Source organism: Macaca nemestrina, chromosome 15 (genome assembly GCF_043159975.1).
Source record: "Macaca nemestrina isolate mMacNem1 chromosome 15, mMacNem.hap1, whole genome shotgun sequence".
In the NCBI taxonomy this organism is placed as follows: Eukaryota; Metazoa; Chordata; class Mammalia; order Primates; family Cercopithecidae; genus Macaca; species Macaca nemestrina.
The window spans coordinates 7,086,007-7,102,310 of NC_092139.1; the positions used below are offsets into that span (position 1 = coordinate 7,086,007).

Sequence of the window (16,304 nt, forward strand, 5' to 3'; positions counted from 1 at the left end):
CTTGGTGCCTGCAGCTGCCCAAGTCCAGGTGAGGCCACACCCCCTCCATAGGGAGTGAGTGGTCACCACATAAGAGTGTCCTCCGGGTTGCATCTCCTCTATGGGCCTCTGTTTCTTCATCTGTGAAATGGGGATTGTAATAAGCACCCAGTACACAGGGGCATCGTCAGAATTAAATGAGACAGTTTGTGGCAAGGGCTCAGCTCAGTCCCGGGTGCTTTGTGAATGCTCGAGAAACGCAGCCTGTTCTGTTAGTAAGACGTAGCCAGTCCTGGGGGAGCGGCGGCTCTGTAAGCCCCGGGACCTACCCATGAAAAGGGAGAACAGGGTGGTGGGATGTGAAAAGTTGGGAGGCTCCTCAGGGAAGGAGATGTGAGAATGAGGCTTGCAGCGTGAGTAGGAGTTCTACCCAGGGGGAGGTTTCAGGAACCAGCCCCTCCCAGGCACACCCAGGGTTCTTTTCCCCCACTCTGCTGATGGAGGCGGTTGTTCAAGACCACACAGCGGGGGTGGCTCTGGAACGAGGGCTGCAGGCACCGGTGAGGTGGGTCTGAGCTCCTGTGAACATGAAATGGACACAGTCTGGACTGGGAGATGGTGCACCCGGCCCTAGCTCGCAGCGTCTTCCTCTGAGAGGGGTGAGAGTGAGGGTGAGGGTCCTGCCTCCCCTGTCTTATTCCCACCTCTACTGTGACCTGTGTAACCCCCAACAGCAGAGTAATGATTTTCTTCGGGGGAAAACGTTCTCCCTACCCCATCCTTGAGGAAGCACGAAAGGAGGTTTGGGGAGTCGGAGCTGGCATCAGCTCAGGGGAGAGGAGTGGTGCCAGTGGTGCCTGTCCCTGGGGCTGCTGCAGCCTGGGCACCTTCGCCCTCCTAGACCGGCCCAGAGACTGTTTGTGATTCGACTCTCAGTCAGTCTGGGGCCTTGGCTGGTCCTCGGTCTGTTCCTCCTCCTTCAGATCCCGCACAAGAACCCCTAGCGCAGCCCCTCTGCTGGAGGGACCTTCGGAAGAGTTGGGGAGAAGGAGACTCCCCTCACGCCATGTTAATGGGGGGGACACCAGAAGACTGGGTGGCATTTGCCTTTTTGCACAATTAGGAACCTCACTAATGGGTAATTTTACTCAATATTTCATGCCATTCGTGAACTCGTCTGACACATTTATTGAGCACCTACTATGTGGTGGCCCTAGTGTTTTGGACGCACACAACCGTGAAAAAGACAGGCCAGCTCTAGCGTGGCAGACAGGAAATTGGCCAGAAAACCAATGACCGTAGAACAGCTTTTCAGAACTCCTGTAGGAAAAGACTGAGGGGCTGGTAGGGACGAGGAGAAGGCACCAGGACCAACTTTCTCTAACCCCACTTCTCTGGTAGCCTTGTAAGCAGGATCCCCAGGCCTCAGGGTGTAGAGGCATCAGCATTTATCAGGCGCAGTTCTTCCCTCGGATGTGAGCTGAAATGGGGCGAGTGCAGGAACCTGCATGCTCACACATTTTCTCCCAGGAGGTGCAAGTTCCAGAATCCCCAGCCTCTGGATCCTCCCCGACTGGTGGGTGAGCAGTAGACGGCCAGGTTCCACCCCAGAGGTCCGGCAGGTGGGGGTCAGCCGGGCGTGTCACTTACAAAACTCAGAAGAAGCCACATCTTCATCCCCAGTGAGTGTTTCCCAGGACAGAGCCCAAGCAGGAGAAGCGCAGGCTAGGGTGTGTGCCTGCTCTCCAGGCCCCTGCCACCTGTTTGCACATGACCCTGTACACCCCACATAGCAGTGGAGACCCCGCCTCCTGCTAGAGTTAATTAACCTTTTTTGCTTCACAATAAAAATAGCATGGCTCTTCTGATTGTAAAAAGTGATATACACTCCTTATTTAACCAAAAATTCAAAGAATTTGATAAGTGACAGGCGAAAAGTCAAAATGCCTGCAATTCCAGCACATGGAGGTGAGTTTCTTCTATGGGGGATATTCTCAGGAGCATTTGCATGTGTAGTGCTGACGCAGGGTGGGTGGCAGTGGTGGGGGTGGGTGCAGGCACTGGGCCCGGCCCCGCCGGGTGGTCTGTGCCCCCACCGCTGCCCAGTGTCTCTTCCCTAAGGGGTGAGGGCAGAGGCTCACTTGGGGACTTTTCTGGACTCCCTGGCAGCCCAGCTGGCAAAGGCAGGGAGGGTTTCACATGGAGGCCCCCGGGCTGAAAGCCAGGCAGGTGGGAGGGTTAAATCTGGCAAGCTGTGCCTTCACCTGAGAGCCTCGCCCTCCGTATCCATAAAATGGGATGACACTGACAGTTCCTGCCTCACGGAGCTGAGGTGAGGAGTGCATCGGGTGTTGGGAGAAGCTCAGCAAACTCCCAGCACACAGTAAGTGCCCCGTGGACCTCGGCTGCTGCCGGGCGATGCAGCCTCTGGCTCCTGGGATCCACGTCAGCCTGAGCAGCGCTGTGTCCACATCCCTTCGCTATATGGAGCTGCTGAATCAGACTTTGATTCACAATTGAAGGCTTCTGCGGTCAAACATGTCTGAAAGGCCACAGCCTCTTTTACAGACAGGTCCCTGAGACCCAGAGAGGGTGAGTAGGAGGCAGGAGCACCTCCCCATGGTCTTGGGAGGCAGATGCAGGGCGGCCCCTGGGTCGCCTTGTCCCCCGCGCCAGGAATGTACTCGAAGCTTCTTAGCTGATCATCATGAGAAACAGCTATTTATGTGGGCACAGTTGTGAGAACTCTCCTTGAACTAGTTCCTTTAGCGACGGACAGAGGGGATTCCCCGAGTTTCATTTGGAGACTGTCCCGTCTTGGCACTGACCTAGGTCTGATTCCCGGTGCTGGGTCCAATGCTGGACTCCCCAGGAGGACCGGGGCAGTGTCTGATGCCACAGAGGTGGACCAGGCCAGAGCCACCCCTCACCTCGCCCCACTCCCCGACCGACCTTTCTGCCTGGGAAGGCCAGGCCTCTGTCCTGGTCACACAATACCCCCTTCTCACGTTCAGACTGGTGGTCTAGACACTCATGCTCCCTTTGTTCCGAAGGGTCAGGGGTTGGGGGAGGGCCCCAGAAAGGGGGATTTGGGCCGAGACAGAAGAGAGGGGGTGGGTGGCGTGAGGGGAAACTGGCTTCAAAGGAGACAGCCGGTTCTCCCTCCGCCTGCCCGGCGAGTGACCAGCCCTACCAACAAAACGTGCACCAATTTCTAACGATAGAGGCAGCTCCCAAACAGAAACGCGTTTTGAAACCCAATCAAGCTGACGCCCACTCGGGCCCATGCGCCCAGAGCTGTTTAGCTGACACCGTCTAAATAAAACCCCACAGCCTGTGCCAATAAGTCTGGGGCGGGCTGCCAGCCGGGATCGAAGGCCTGGAGGCAGCGCTCAGCCAGGTCTGGCCAAAGAAACCCCTGGGGAAAGACGCAGAATTCCCACCCCCACCCACTCAGGGCATGCTCACCATGCCTGGGTGCCCCATAAAGGGGAGGGCAGGCGGGAACATCCCCGAAGCCACCTTGTCCTCATAGCCGTTAGTGACAGGAAGCTCCAGGTGCTGACCCAGGTGAGAGGCAGAATCTCCAGTTTGATTCTCTGGCTCTAGGCTTAGTTCTTGCCTAGCAAGGCCTGTACCTCTTTTAGCCTCATTCGCCTCATCTGTCAAATGTGGATGTGAGCGTTTGCCCTGATTCCTTAGGGAGAATGAATGTGAGGCTCTGCCTGGCAACAAGTTCCCTGCCTGGCAGCGTGAGGTCGACCACTGGGTGCTGAGGCTGATGATGTGGTCATCATTCAGCCCTTGCTGCCGGCCGTGCTTTGTAGCTTCCTGATACTCTAACTCTGGGGTTCTCAACTGGCCCCTAGGGACATTGGCAGTGTCTGGAGACTTTTTGGTTATCACAACCTGGGGTATGGAGGAAGTGCCCACCCCATAGGCGTCTAGTGGGTGGAGGCCAGGGATGCAACTCAACAGCCTGCAGTGCCCATGCCAGCCCACCCCCCCCCCCACAAAGAAGTGTCTGCTTCCTAAGGTCAGGCAGATGGAAGTTGAGGAACCCTGATTTAACTCAGTCCAGGCCCCAGACACCCCGTCTCCAACTTGCTCTTGCTCCTCCATAATTGCTCACACGAGGCCGGACAGAAAACGGCTGCACTGACCTGAGCAGGAAAAATGGAGACATCTTGGAATGGGGAGAAACACTCAGGTGCCCGCTCCCCTGGGGAATTCAAAGCTGGTGGAGGCTGAGCTGAGGCCTTCCTGAGATGAAGGCTGAGCCGAGGCCGTCCTGAGGTGAGAGCTGAGCTGAGGCCGTCCCTAGATGGAGTCTGAGCTGAGGCTGTCCCGAGGTGAGGGTAGAGGTGGCAGAGAGGCCTGAACCACCTGGCCTGACCTTATGGTGCTCACTGTGAGAGGGGAAGAGGGAAACACACTGAGCCCAGGGTGGATGCAATGTCAGGACCCGATCGAGACGCAGGGTCAGACTTATGTCCCTGGGCAGGGAACCCATACACTAGAGAGAGCTCACGGCTCAGGAGCCCTGCCGGAGACCCTTGTGGGCTGGAAATGAGTTTGGGCAAGCTTGGGTCAGCTTGGAGTTGAGAAGGGCGGGCCAAGCAGGGCCCTGTGGCACAGGTGCAGAGGCCGGACGTTGCTGTGGGTATTTCTGGTGACTCCTGGAGCCCAGCTGTGTCAGTTGCTCCCAGAATGCCCCTGATCTTGTCCTTCTGGATTTCTCATCTCTCCTCTGAATACTTTATCCTTTCTTTTCAGGTCAACTACCCCATGACTATGTTTGGGGAAGAGTTGGCCAAAAAAGTTGTATTTGCCTGATAGAGCCTTCCTGGTGTAGTGGGGAGAGGAAGCTCCTGGAGGCAGGGCTGGGCTCTTTGAGAAGGAGTGTGGCAATTGATTAGTAATGTCTGCCATGGTTGCCAGCAGGGAGTGGCTGTAGGTATGTGTAGGCGAAGTCATACATGCAAAAAGCACCTGGGTTCTTTCCTGACCTGGTTGGGTTGCTGTGGATAAGCCATGTCCCCTCTGGCCTTGGGGTCCCTCTGTTAAATGGCAATGCTGAGTCAGTGGCTTCTGGGTCACTTCACTGATGTGCTATCTTGTGGAGCTTTGGACCAGCCACAGCCACAGGTGTCCCCAGGCACAGGAGATCACCTGGAGAAGAAGGAAGTTGCTCAGTTGAACCCCTTAACAGAAAAAGAACATTGCTCCATGTCTTGAGCTCATTCCTCCGCATTGGCAGATCCCCTCTAGAACCTACACATCTATGTCTGGGGCAGAACCAGAGGCTGTGCCCACAGATGGCAGAGCTCGTGGGCTGCTTGCTGCAAGAGGAGTGAAGATTAGGAACAATTTAAAAGCAATTATTAAAAATGAGAGTGCGGAAACCAAAATCAGAAATGGGGGAAAACTCTTGAGTCCTCTGACATAACCCATCACCCTTTTGGGGGGCTGCTGTAAGGACCAGCTGGAGAGGTCCTCTGGTTGTATCTCCCTGGTGCACTGTCCCCGCGGGATTAGTGTAGACAGCTGTTTTTGGTGGGGATCCTAAGCCTGACCGTGGTTTTGTTTGTGGGGTGTCTGCTGCGGGTCCAGCACTGAGCTCCACTCTCTTGCGTGCACTGTCATCTCCTCTTCGTTGCATGGGATTGAGGCAGGTACTTCTGGTCACCCCATCTCACAGGTGAGGGCCTCGAGGCCCAGAGACGGGGAAGGGGCCTGCCCAGGGCCTCGCTGTTGAAAGAGGCCAGTGGATGCTGTGCCAGTGGCTGGTTAGTGGGTTAAATGCACCAGGACATTTAATCCTCACAATAGCCCTTCAGGACAGGTGATTGAGACCGCATTTCACAGCTGGGTAAACTAAGGCTCAGGGAGGTGATTTCCCTTCGACCACACAGCCTGAAGGTGGTAGAGAGGGGCTTTGCCCGATTCCAGCATCTGGGCTTTACAACATTTGAGAGAGAAGAAGGAATGAAGGGAGGGCAGGAAGGAGAGCAGACCAGTCTCGTATAGAAGCTGCCATGAGCAGGGCAGGCATCGAAAGGAAGTAACCGTTTGACCGGCACCCCATCAGAGAAAGGTCGGTGGAGTGAATGAGCCCTCACTGGGCATCTAGCAGGCAGCAGGTCTTTCTCTAGATTGGAAGCTGACAGTCCCAGGGGAAGAAACTAGTTCCCCCATTTAGGAGAGCCACCCCTGTCCGGCTAACCCGGAGTGTAACCTGGAGGAGGTCAGCGCACAGCCTGTGTTGAGGCTCCAGGAGCTCCTGGATGCAGTTCTTCCTCCCTTGGAACCCACCCTTGAAACATTGGCTGCATGGAGGCCCACTCCCCAGTTTACAGGGTGTTTAGGTGTCACCTGAGTGTGCCCCTGGGCCACACCCTTGCAGTCAGCCCACCTCCAGCCCTGTCTTTCTTTCCTGGGAAGGAAAGGTGACTCATTTTACAGCGACCCTTTGTATAACAAGGGCTGAAATACAAAGTTGGAGGTGAGACCAGATTCCTCTCCTCTTGGTTCTGGTCCACCCGGAGCAGGTAGAAACAAGTTCTCCCCCAGGCATTTCCATGTAACCCTTTTTTGCCACACACCCCCCTTTAAGTGAACAGTTCTACAACAAAATTGCTGCCACTAGGTGTTAGAAACATCTTAGCAGGCGCCTTCCTAGAACAAGAAGAGCCAGAATTATTTGCTGGGTGGCCACGTACAGTCCTATTTTAAGAGCGACCTGGAGGGCAGCCCAATCACAGACGATGGTCTCTAGTTCTCTGGAGCAGCCAGCCCCCTACCCCCAGCCAGTCCACCAGCAGACCCCAAACCAGACCGATAACTTAGCATTTTCATTTGAGTCCATCTGACAAATCGTTTTAGGCCGAGAAAGCAATACTGCATCTTTAAATGGCTACTTTGTCAGCGCGTCTCTGCGCGCTGTAAAAAGTCCTTTGTTATCTGTGTCTAGACAGCACGCCAGCGGAATATTTGGTCTGCGTGAGGGGAGAGAGATCTGACAAGGTTGAATTCATTTACCAGCTTATTTAAAGCGGGATTTCAAAACACTTGCTCATAAACTGTTTTCGGCCCAGACTCCCCGGCCTCTTCCTAGCCCACACTGGCTTTTCTTGCTTTTATAATTTTTCACCTGCTCGGGCAGTTAGCTGGAGATTGCAGCCGGGTGGGTACCCTGGCGAGGAGAGTGACTGCGGCTTGCAGCTTTTTTCTTTTTTTAATTGTCCTCTTTATGACTGTCTAGACGTTCTGCAGATGCACGTTCTCGGGGGAAATGGCTTTTCCCTCTGGTTACAGTACTTGGGAGGGTTGCAGACGGCACCCCCTCCAACCATTTGACCACCCAACCCCCTTCCTGAAACTCCCCTCAGCCGTTCTTCCTTTCCTTAAATTAAGGCACTTTGCCTCCTGGCAGCCTCTTTGTGTTTATAACACATTGACTTGACTGTGCTAATTTTATACCATCATCAAAAAAGGAAAAGTGACATTCCAGGTTTTCTTCTCTCTGAGGGGTGGGCAGAGACCCCTCCCAGCTCCTCCCCACAACTTCCCCTGTTTCTTCTTCCAGCTCCTCCTTTTGTGGTGATGTTTTGTTTTGTGGCATGCCTACATGCCTAGACAAATAAAACACCAGAGGTTGGCTTCTTAAGGATGAAAATATCAGGGCTACTTGAATGCGTCCGAGGTTTTAGTTCTGCCAAATAGATGCATCAATTAACCTCATTGCCATAGCGACTAGGTCATTGTTACCGCAGTGACAAAGGGGCAAGCTGTGGGGGTGGAGGGTCTCCCGGGCCCCCCAGTCACCTATCACCCGCCCCACAGGAACCGGTGCAGAGGCCAAATAGGCATTGTCCTGCCAGCGACCAGAAAGTGGGTCCACTTTGACTCCCTCAGACTCTGCAGTGGGTGGTGGGGGCGGTTCTCAGAGCCCCCGCTCCTTCTCAGGCAGCCACAAAGCCCAGTGGACTTGGGAAATTCAGTTGCCTTCCAGGCCCGCTACATATTCAGGCTGGGAGGGAAGCAGGCTTCAGAGTCCCCTTCTGGAGCGAGGGCTGCGGGGTAGAGAGAAGTCAGCCCGCCCCGCTCCCAGCTAGACCCCTAACTCCCCAACCTCCACCCCTGAAAACTATTGCCATTACCACTGACCTGCTGCAAAGCCATAAATTTCCACCCACCTCCCCTCCCGCAGTCATCAATCTGCCCTCCGGTTTTTACTTGGTAGGGGGCACAAAAGGTGGGGAGGGGGAGTCAGGGGTGAGCAGCTGACCAGATGTCTCCTGGGATCCCTAAACTGCATCTCATTTCTGCCAGATGAAGCGAGTCTAACCTATCAGCCTCCTTTACCGTGGTGTTGGGCGGAGGGTGGTGCGCAGTGGGACGTTTTGAATGCAGGAGATAGAGAAGGACATCCCATAACGCTCCGGGTTTCTTGGCCAGATCTTTTTATTTCTACTCCCAAAACAGACAGCACACAGGCAGGAGTGGTCTGTTGAGCAGCTACTCCCATTGTGCGCGCATGGGTTTATGACGGGCTTTGTGCAGTTGGCCGGACAATATGCTTCAAAGGCCAAGAACTCTGAGAGCTGCTGGGCTCTAGTCCTTTCCTCTTCGTGGCAGCCTGGAAACCTGTAAATTTCCCCACGGGGGTGAGGAAGTGGGGTAACTGAGCTTGTAATATTTCAAGTTATACAATCATTCAGGGGTTTCTTTCTGCAGGGGTTTCTTTCTCATAATTATAGCGTCTTTAAGAAGAAAAATCAACATGAAGTATTTTCAGGGGAAGAGACTTTTAAAAGAAACACACACGCGCGCGCGCACACACACACACACACACACACACCGGCCAGAACAGCACCACCGAGTTAGTACGGTAATGCAAGTTTGTAATGCATGCTGGGCTGCTCGCTCCAGGAAGCTCCCAAGCAGGAATGTTCCTGAAGGATGGGCTATTAAATATTGGATCCTCAGGCTGGCAGATGCGTCTGCGCTGTAATTGGGTCTGTCTTGGAGTAATTAAAGGAAAATGATTATATTAACCCAGTCACCAGGCTGGCATGGCATGGAGAACTGAATGGCATCCGTATTGACGTTTCCCTCCAAAAAACTGGCCTTTCTCAGCACATCAAAAACGCACCCTTGGCTTGAGTTTAGGGAGCTTTTCTTTCTTTGCACTTTTTATAATTGATCGCGTGTCTCCTGGCCTTCTTTTTCTTTTTAAAAAGCAGTGGGGGATATCCGTGCCCTCTAACGTGAGCAGCCTCTACCTGCTCAGGGAGATCTGAGCTTAAGGACGAGCATGGCGCAAATGCCCCAGGAGATTGCGGTGTGAGAGATGACATTGAAAAAGGTCTGGCTTTTAAAGCTCAGACCTGGGAGGCCTGGACTCTTTTTTTTTTTTTCTTCTTCTTCTTTTCTGAAGAGTTGTAGAAGCCAGAGTTTCAAGACCGTCTTGGTTGTGCTGCCTTATTTAGGAGGCGAGTTGCTGCTCATTTGTCAGGCAAAACAGATGTGGTGGGGAGACAACATCTATTTTCATAATTCGAAACAAATCTGGCGAGCCGCCTTCCTTTTCAGCGGGGCCTGCTCATGCAGAAAGCCCAGCTCCCAGGCAGCATCTAGCAGAAATATTTATAGCTCATCCATTGAACTTTCCTTCCTCCAGGAGGAGCTGGTTTCTGCTGGCGATGGGGACACAAACTTGATAGGGAGTGGGTGCTGTTTCAGGGATTTTTTTTTTAAATCAAAAACTGGAGGAGTGTGGGTCACAGCCAGCGACGCAGCTGTGCCTCTCCTTCTCGTGTCCTTTCGTCTTCCAGGTGTGGGGCGTTGGCCACGGGAGCCTGCTCTGTAGCGTTTAGCAGCCTCTTTACTGGGAGGGTAGTTAAAGACTGACTTTGAAACTTCTCTGGGCCGGTGGCTAGGACCCCGACACTCCAGGGAGAGCCAGGACCTGGGCCCCTAGTTACCAGTGACTTTGTGCTTAGGTGTGCAAGGGCAGCGGGCTGTCATTTCCCCGTTTTATGGATGAAACCACCGAGGCTTAGAGAACAGCTTCCCCAAGGTCACGCACGGAACTGAGCACCATTCACTGTCAGCTCAAGCCTTCATTCCCACTGGGAGGCTTTGCTACACCGTCACCTCCCATCAGAGGTAGCCGTGTCTGTCTGTATATAATAGCGACCTAAGGAAGGAGGACAGACCTGGTATTTGGGTGAATCACCCATCGCCTGTTCATTTATCCAGTAGGTGAGCTCCTTCCCTGTGCCACTGGAGATGGGAGGACTTGGTGAATGGAACAGGCCTGAGCCTGCCCTCAGGGAGTACTTGTCTGGAAACAGAGTCAGATACTGAATGGAGGAGGAGACTCGACAGCGTCACATGACTGTGCCTGGGGGCTGCTTTCCTGGAGGTCTGAGAGGGTCTCTCAGCAGGGCTGACCTTGTGCCGAGAATTGAGGGATGAGAAGGAGTCAGCAGTGGGAAGACCTTGGGGGGAGTACCTCAGGCAGAGAGGAGAAGCTGGGAGGGTGGGGTGTGCTCAGATAGATGTGGTGGCCATGTCCAGTTCCCCGCTGGCTGTGTCACCTTGAGGGGGACTGATCAGGTTTCAGTTCCTTCTTCTGTAAAATGAGGGGGTGACTAAAAAGTACACAAGTTCTGATTCTAGGAAAACCACAGAGAATCGAGTTTTGTAAGGTGCTGCTGGTAGGGGAAGCGGTGGAGGGTGTATGGAGAGCTCTATTACTTCTTACAAAATTGAATGTGAAACGACAATGGTTGCTAAAATAAAAAGTGGGTTATTTTAAGCAGTGAAAGGTCAGGGAGGGCCCTTCCCTTCTCGATGCTGGGACCACCCTTGTTCAAGGCAGCGCTGCACCTTCCTCACAGTCGTCCCAGGAAGGGAACACCCTAGAGAGGTCTCTGGCTATCACCCACAGATGTTAGAAGTGGGACTGGCTTCAGGGCAACTCCGGGTTGCCTAGCGCAGGGCTCCCTCCCTGGCAGGAAGGAGACCCATGCAGGGTGAGGGTGCCCTCAGGAGCTCAGGCAGGTGGCAGGTTTCGAGGGGTGGGGGTTCCCAGTGGCAGTGATGGAGGGGTGCTTCTCATTCCCCAATGCCGTGATTCCACGCAAGTGGATGGAGCATGCTGGAGAGGTCAGGAAGGAACATGGGCACCTGCCTCACAGCTGCCCCACCAGCACTCAGGCAGGCATCACGAATCACACTGGGCCGTGTCCCTGGTAGCACCCGGGGTAGATGAATGGGGACTCCCAGGCCCTGGGGTGCCTGGAAATCCCATCACCTGAACAACCAGCAATAGAGATCGCCTTTGGGAGCTTCCAGCCAGTCAGAGCACAGCTCTGCAGTTCGGAGGCCACGCAGGGCCATTCCAGGTCTTTATAAAGACTGAACGAAGGCCCTTGGTTTCTTAGAATCCTTTTAGCTTAGGGTTTCCTATGCATTTGGGTAAAAAGACACTCAGTGACTGCCCTTTGTGCCAGAGGTGGAACCTAGAAGTTGTCCTAGACTCCAGTTTTCCTGCAGATTGACATTCTCAGAACTCCTTCCCTCCCTTCCTCACTGACCTGGCCCCGACCCGTGGGATGATTTTCATTCTCCTGCCTCCAGAGAAGGACCTGTGAAGCAGTGCTTATGTCCTCACACAGACTGCTTTCCGCCACGTTTCCTCACCCTTGTGTTCATTTCACAAACATTTACGAATGCTAGTGTGCATTGATCGTTGATCAAGGTAGTTGTGACTCCAACCTTCGGAAATGTACGATCCAAGTGTGAAATGAACAAGTGCCCTTTCCTAAGCGTTTGCTTTCAAAATAGATTTTTTTAGACTAAGTTGTTATTCTTTAAACCGGTTGTCTGTGATTTAAGTCCCTGCTGCTGTCTTCATATTGAGGCCTAATTAGGAATCAGCTGTTGCCTGGCTAATGTTTATTGAGCAAGCACTATGCACCCGGCACTGTGCCTTAGATATTCACTATCGTCTGATTTAATCCAGAGTTCCTCGACCTTGGCACTGACATTTGGGCTGCATAATTCTTTTCTGTGGGAGACTTTCCTGTGCATGGCAGGGTGGATGTTTAGCTACTTCCCCTCACCCACTAGATGCCAGTAACACCCCCTCCCAATTGTGGCAACCACAAATGTTTCCAGACATGGCCAGATGTCCCCTGGGGGCACAATCATCTCCGGTATAAGAACCACACCTTAGCCCTAGCAGCTGCCCTTGAGGTCCCAGTCCCTTCATCTGCGGGATGCGGGTGATGACGGGACTCCTCAAAGCGGCTCCTTGGGAGCTTTGAATGATATAATGCACTTAAAGCTCTTAGCACGACCCGGCTAAAGCTGGAGTGGCTGCAGCTCTCCCCGCTGGTGTGTCTGAGTGTCGGATGGGCAGAAGTCGTTTTTACCATCCACTCATCCCTTCCACGGTTCCCTGGGGCTTGCAGTGCAAGCCGGACTCTGTGCCACAAGCTAGGCTCACCTTGCAAAGATGGTCAAGGTCACAGCCATTGTGACCCTCACTCCCACCAGGAATGCCAGCGTGGACAGCCTGTACCCAAGGAACTGGAAGGTGCAGGCTCTGGCCCTGGCCCGCTTTGCTCAGTTGCTCTGTGTCTCTGGGCAACTCCCCATCTCTGGCCCCATCCTTTTCTCATCTGACCCATTTTAGGGGCTTCTAAGCCACTTTCCTCCCCTAGAGACTCAGTATCTAAGAGGGTGAGTTTTTCCCAAGGTTTTCCCCTGGGTCATTCACAATTCTGATCACTTGGGGATCTCTGAGCCACTCACAGTGCCAGGTGACCACCCCCTTCCACCGTAACAAATTCACCTATGTGGCTCCAGCAGTTGCTTTTACATCCTGGGCTTCATGATTGAACAGGTGGTTCCTCCACTAAGGGAGCAAGCGCCTGGTCAGAATCTGTTCATCTGTAGTAGGGCACTTGTAAGGCCATTCCCTGCAGGTCCCGGAACCCACCACTGAACGATGTCGATTTCAGCCTGTTGGACACGGCTCCCACATTGGCTGAAAGGAGCTTCCCCAGGAGTTCTGATGTGTGCCATGCTTGGAAAATCACACTGGAAAATGATACCTGAATCGTTTCAAGTTCACGTTGTCTATGTTGCCTTTGCCCCAATACACACACAGAGCCACCTGCAGGAAGTCTCAATGCAGCTTTGCCAAGCCCCAATTAGTTCCTCATTGCATCTTCACGCTATGCCCCAGGAGGTAGGGTTTCTTGCCCTTGAATGAGACAAAGGTTCCTACCTCAGGGCATTTGCCCCTGCCGTTTTGTTCAGCCAGGAGTGTTCCTTCCCCAGCTCCCCTCATCTTGAAGTTCTCTGCTGAAAAGCCACCTCCTCTGAAAGGCTGTCCCTAACTGGATCATCTAAGGAGGTCCCCCCTCCCAGGTGCTTATTATCACAAACCTGCTCTAGTTCTGTTCCATGTTCTGGAGAAGACAGGAGGACTCTTCTTCAAAGACACTCGTGTTGTTCAGAGATCCCTGCAGTTCCTGACTCTTGTGTACCTGAAGTGCTCACTGGCAGAGAAGTTTGCAGTTCTTCCTGAGCAATACGTTGATACTTTTCAATGACACTTTCTCTTGGGGATATAGTGGTAGTATGGGACATCCTACTGGGAGTATTTGATTGTCCTGGGGAGGCAGTGACACTTTACATCGGGGAATCCCAAGCTGCCCTCCGTCCCCTGGCTGTTGTCACCTTTAAGACAGAGGTTGGAGGTTCCATGCTTGTTGCTTGGGGCAGACAGTAGGAGCCAATGCTTCCAGGTTACTTAAAATCTCCTTTCCTCGTTTCTAAATTTTAAATGACGTGTTTAGAATTTAATCTTCAAACCTGGGAGCCAGACCTGCAAGTGGAAAGATGACAGCCGAGAGAGGGTTTCGTGTGGCTGCAGCAGCCAGATGGCAGATGCTGTGAGCGGGAGGCGAGGGAGGCTGCGAGAGAGGGAAGCTGCTTCTGTTTCGGCTCTTACCCTCCCTCTGCAGGAAACTAACCCGCTCCCCCAGTGCCAGGCCTGGGCCAGGCCCTAAGGACCGCTTAAGGCTGCTGGCCTTAGAGTCTGCCAGGGGGATTCTAGTGATGCCAAGGGACAGGGCACTCCCAGAACGTTCACTTGTTTTCAGAAAACTTTTTATTTTGAGACAATTGTTTGTTAGCGTGCAGTTGTAAAAAAAATAATACAGAGACGGTTCTATGTAGATATCCTCCAGCTTCCCACAGTGGTACCATCTTACATAACTGTAGTACAGTGCTAAAGCCAGCAGTTGACATTTGTCACAAACCATCAACCTTACTCACATTTCCCCAGTTTTACACGCACTCATTCGAGTGTGTGTGTCTGTGTGTTTTCGTTCAATGCAATTTTATTGCATGCATAGATTTGTGTAACCACCAGTCAAGACACAACAGTCCCATCACAAGAACTTCTCATTCTACCCTTTTCTAACTGTATCCACCCCCTTACCCATGAAACCACTAATCTCTTCTCCATTTCTATAATGTTGTCATTTTAAATGTGTTATAGAAATGGAGTCATACACTATGTAGCCTTTTGAGATTGGCTTTTTTCACTTAACGTAATTCTCTGAAGACGTCTCCTTGTTGCCGTAGGTATCAATAGTTCATTCCTTCTTGTTGCTGCGTAGTGTTCCAAGGTATGAACGCATCATGGTTAGTTTAACCACTCACCTGTTGAGGGACATCTGGATTGCTTCCAGTTTTTTGTTTTTGTTTTTTTTTTTGCTATGAAAAGTAAAGCTGCTGTGAACACTCAGGCACAGGTTTTTGTGTGCACATTAAGTCTTCGTTTCTCTGGGGTGAATGCCCAGGAGTGCAATTGCTGGGTCGGATGGTAGTTGCAGGTTTAGTTTTTGAAAGACCCTTCAGTTTCCGTTCACCTCCATGCCTTCCTCTGGTCTCTGGCTTTGGTGGAAAGATATGAGTGCTGGGGAGCGGGCATTATGCATGGATTCCTTCCTCTTTCACATATTAATTGAGGGCCACTTGTTGTGTCAGGTATGGTGTTAGCCCTCATGGATACAGCACCAGGATAAATAAGGGTCATTGAGGCATTTTCTTGCTGGTGAGGTGCACTTGACGATGAACAAGCAAGCACTTAGAAGGAAGATGGTTTCTCATAGCAGCCAACACTTACTCAGTGCTTCCTACACACCAGGTGCTTTCTGGGTTCTTTATGATCCTCAAACAACCCAATGAGACGGGGCCATAGTTCACTCCATGGTACAGACAAGGAAGTGGAGACACACAGCTGCTCCCACAGCCGGAATAATCCATGCTCCTCACCATACCCTGCACTGCCCCTCATGACCAAGACAGGCCACCAGGCGATGCAGAGTAAGAGAAGAGATGAGAGCACATGTGGCATGACAGACCCAGGGAAAGTCTTCCCACAGCCAAAACTGCATGTGCAAAGGCCCTGGGGTGGGAGCAGGCAAAAGGCCAGGCTGGCTGGCACATGGTGAGCGATGAAGGAGATGGGAGGTGCAGGGGTGAGGTGGGGTGGGCCTCGCAGGGTTTTAACCTGAGCATAGTGTGAGAAGTCAGAGACTTGATTATTTTTAAAGATTGCTCTGGCTGCAGGGTGCAGAATAGACTGGGGTTGTGTTTGCAAAAGAGGAAGTAGGGAGACAAGGAGGCCACGTGGACAAACCCTCTGCTCTTGAGGGATGAGCCCCGAGGCTCTCTCCTCCTCAGCCCACAGGGTTCCCGTGTGGGTGCTCAGCAGTGCAGGGAGGCCTCTCCTCGTGGGGGTCCAGCTCCGAGTGACTGTCCCGCAGCTCCGCCCCTCGAGGGCAGGAGAGCTCATCCCCAGCCAGTCGGCCCCTTGAGCCTCTGCAGCTGGACCATGAGCTCCCATCTAGATCTGTCTTCTGATGGATGTTTCTGGTTTCTTGAGTTTTCTCACCATGTCTCTTGCTTCCTCTTTCCGTACCTGTTGTGATTCTATAAATTGAATTTACCTGCTCAGTATCAGCCACTCCAGATCGTTAATAAACGTGCGCCTGATGTCCTTGACACATTCACCATGCTCGCTGGGTCAGGCGAGGATGCCTACTTTGCCATGTCATGATGGTCACCATTTATTATGCACTTGCTGTGTACCAGCTAGCGTTCAGAGAGCTAGTACCTATGTCCCTGTTGAGTTCACCCTGAAGCAGTCCTGTGAGGCCGGTACTGTTGTTGATTCGTGCCTTACTATGCCTTACTGTGAAGAAGCTGAGGCAAGGGGCCAGGTCACC

At 52.8% G+C, this 16,304-nt stretch overlaps 1 protein-coding gene across 2 annotated transcripts in view; it reads left to right on the forward strand.

Annotated features, from left to right (window-relative positions):
* LOC105470598 (prostate transmembrane protein, androgen induced 1) overlaps window positions 1–16,304 on the forward strand; it is a 62,294-nt gene that overhangs the window by 18,087 nt on the left and 27,903 nt on the right. The gene's annotated exons all lie outside the window — the stretch shown is intronic.